Source organism: Capra hircus, chromosome 4 (assembly GCF_001704415.2).
Source record: "Capra hircus breed San Clemente chromosome 4, ASM170441v1, whole genome shotgun sequence".
Classification (NCBI taxonomy): domain Eukaryota; kingdom Metazoa; phylum Chordata; class Mammalia; order Artiodactyla; family Bovidae; genus Capra; species Capra hircus.
The window spans coordinates 119,986,126-119,990,279 of NC_030811.1; positions in this window are offsets into that span (position 1 = coordinate 119,986,126).

Genomic DNA, 4,154 nt, shown 5'->3' on the forward strand with positions numbered 1-4,154 from the left:
ATTTTCAGTGCTCACTTTTTCAGTATAAATAGAACCAAGAGTATGGACAACAAACTTTTGTTTGTTCGTTTGTTTGTTTTAAAATGTTTAATTCTCTGCCCTACATTTTAAGCATTTTTGAGCTAAGAGCCTAAAGAAATAAGGCCTTGCCTTGGTTGTGTGTGTGTGTATGTGTGTGTGTGATACAACTGACTATCACTAGCAGCCCTAATCCCTCATATGTAGAATGGTTCAGATTCATTCCTTACTGAGTTCCATTCTGGTTCTGTAATTCACTTATTTTGTGACTATATGCTGTGTATATGTCTTAAAAGTATATTATTCATATTTTTTTGTCATAATTGTGTGTCCTTGACTCTGTCAATCTTTGGAAATCTGACAATGTGGAGGATACTGGTAAACCCAGCATTACCAAAGCTTCTGGTGGGAGAGGGGTTCAGGATTGGAACACCCGTGGACTCCAGTGGTGTACACCTGTGGTGGATTCATGTTGATGTACGGCAAAACCAATACAGTATTGTAAAGTAAAATAAAGTAAAATAAATAAATAAATAAGTTTAAAAAAAAGAAAAAAAAGCTCATCTTTAGTTGATAGAAGTTAATGTCTTTCTCTTCGACACTTATTTTTTTTTAGTTGAAAGAACTTCTTTGAATTGTCAATATTACTTCCATATTTAAAGAGTTTGTTTTATTATTATTTAAATATTAATGTTTATTAATAATTAATATTAATTATTTAATATTTAATTCCTCTTATTTTCCCTAATGAGGAAAAATAATGCAGGCATGAGGTTACAAATGAAAATTTTCTTCAAAACCCTGAAATATTCTCTCTTACTCAGTCTTAAGCTTCTCCAAAGAATGTGTTCAAGGCCACAGAGGGAGGCTCTTTAGGGGCAGGAATGGAAAAGTGTGCTCACTCCACAGCACTGTGAGATCTCTGCAAGAGAGATGAAGAGATGAAGTTTATGCCTCCAGCTCCTAAGGGTGATCTTCCTATTCCAGAATTGGCTTTAATGATTATTTATAAATAAAATACATAATTTTGTGACTTCCACTTACTCAGAAAATGAAAAATGTTTACATTGGGCACTTAAGCCCCAACTTAGGAGAGATGATGGAAATGTAATATAAAATATCACTCTATCACAAGCCTATGACAGTGAAGTGTGGTGATTTCCCATTAAGCCCAAGATGCAAAAATGCCTAAAATCCTTTCTAGGAGAAAGAAATGATTTAGTCTATAATCACTGAACTTGATGAGCCCCCTCTCCAGTCAACTCTTGAATGGATGGATGGCTCTGAAAGCATTTGTAAAGGCCTACAGACTCATAAGGGAACAGTATTTGAAAGACAAAAGTTAAACAAGTATTTTTTTTTTTATATACACACACAGGATAAATTCCAATGAAAATAAGAAAGGAAGGAAGGAAGGAAGGAAAGGAAAAAAAGGAAAAATAAAAACCAAAGGAAGACAATGGCATGAACTCAAGCTGAGAAAGAAGCATATAAACATTTCTATTATAAATCTTAGGGTTAAACAGCTGTAACAATGTTCAGTTACTAAGTTGTGTCTGACTCTGTGACTCCATTGGACTGTAGCATGCCAGGCTCCTCTGTCCTCCACTATCTCCTGAAATTTGCACAAATTCACGTCCACTGATGGGCTTCCCAGGTGGTAAAGAACCTGCCTGCCAATACAGGAGACTTAAGAGATCCCTGGGTTGGGAAGATTCCCCTGGAGGTGGGTATGCCAACCCACTGCAGTATTCTTGCCTGGAGAATCCCATGGACAGTGGAACCTGGCAAGCTACAGTCCATCGGGTCATGAAGAGTTGGACAAGACTGAAATGACTTAGCATACACATGTCCATTGATATTTAATCTTTGAAAAGAAAAATAAAAGATCAAAAGCTAATTCAAAGAGCAAGAACACAATAATAAAAATGAGATCATATTTTTCGTAGCATCTATTTCATAAGTATTTTCAAAGAAGAGATATGCAGTCATTTTATAAGATAAGGCATAGAAGTGAGCAGGAAATATCTCTCCCACAACTGGATGAGGACAGGTTGTCTTTCCTTGAAGTTGCTTCCAATCCTATAAGAAAATATAATGTTTTACAAGGACTTATTTAAAATAATGGGACTTAGAACTGTGTCATTTGGTATACTGGATATATTTGGGTTTTAATTTAATTTTATTTCTAACTATTCATATAGAGACATTTTGTCTTTAATAAGGCAAATGTTCTAAAAGAGGTAATGCAAATGTCCTTATGATGATGTGCCAAGTATTAAGAAAATACTTTGGTCTCACTGGTAAGACTGAAAATAAAATATATATAAGGCTATTTTCACAAGGAAAAGAGCATAATTTTTTTACCCAATTTTATCTCCCTTCTCTCTTCATTTCTTACTTACTTTTTCCTTTCTTCTTTCCTTCCTTTCCATCATTTTCCTTCTTTCACTGCTTTAAATGCTTATATCTTTCTATTTAAAGAAGCTTGATAGTTTGTCCTATAAAAACGTTTCTCACTCTACTTTTCACATTTTCAACTTATTTGTATTGTACTTCTGCAGTTACATTGACCAAGGTACCCTTAAAAAGAGCTGACATGCTTTGCTAAATTAATTCAGAACTTCCTTTGCTTAAAATGGACGCCCTTTTCTTTATATTAGAAACAGTTCTAACCATAGATAACCTTCAAGTCAGGTCATTTCCATGATATATTAATCTCATGTTTATATGAAATATTAAAAGAAAGCTAAAACCTTGTGATTAAACACTGCACACATCTTGTTAGGCATATAATTTAAAGCTGGAGGTGACTAACATCTGAGGATCGAATATCTTCATACTTTTATTTTTCAGATAATAATGTATTAAGTAGCTGGATTAACTTGGAATTTTTTTTCTATATTGTGAACACATTCTCCATAAGAAAGTGTTTCGATGTAAAAAATGATTTATTTTCTTGAAAAGACATCCTTCAGAATTCTTTGCTCAAGAGAGGAAGGATAAGGAGTCATGTTAGCCTAAACATGAACAAATATAAAACGTTCCTCATGACTTTCTCCAAGTCTTACAGTCTGCCAAACCACAGTGAAAAATAAATAAATCTCCAGAAAAATAATATTGTTCTGAAGTTATTGTGCCTTAATTTTCTGAACATTTAAGTTACTGCTGTATTCAGCAGATAAGTGGTTTAGTAATCCAACAGTATTTTTTTTTTTTCTGGTCTGTGAAGGAATTAGCCACCTACATATTTTTAGCAATAAACTGAAAATACATATACTGCATTGGTTTCCTGACAGCATTGTTAACACTTAGTCATATTTTCAAATAATACTGTAAATCTGTGGTAGAGATGCATAGAAGTAACAGTGAAAATAAAATACCTGGCACTGTGCTTAAAGGGCAAATAATTTTAATTTTATTAAGAAGACTTAAATTCACTGCCTAACGGTGGACAGAGTCTTTAAAGCGACAGTTATTGTTTTTAGATTCTTAATAAGAAATAGAATACACATCTCAAATCTTCTCCATGGAAGACAGCTAGATTTGTTCCATATCGTAAAGCTTACTGTACTTTTTCTTCCTAAAACTGTATTTGTTATTATTAGAATCTCAGGGAACATGAAAACATTACTGTGTTAGCCAAAAGAAAAACAAAACAAACAAAAAATAGACCATGCAATGAAGACCCTAATGGTATTTGAGACCCCTCCCCCACCGCCAAAATACACGTGAGATGGAGGCTGGGAAAGCAAAGTAGTGTATGAATTAGCAAAAAGAAATAAATGAAAGCGTAAAAGTGGTACGACTTTTCTTTCTGGAAAATTCTCTCAATACGTGACTTTTTGTACTTTTCGTCCCTTCCATTCACCAGCAAGAGTGATACGGTCCCCTGCAGGAGCCGCTTCTCTTCCTCGCGAGGTTGCTCAGCAATAAATCCGTGTGAAATAATAGCTTGCGCTCTTCCTAGTTAGAGCAGTTAATAACTGGTTAAGCGACATCTCCCTCCAATGGCTGTTTTCGTCGCCCCGGCGCAGTGTCTTCGCCCAGTCCCGTCCCTCTCCTTCCCGGAGAGCCCCATCCTCCCGCCCGCTGCCCCGGCCCCGTCCTCGTAGCCCCGCCGCAGTCCGCCTGCC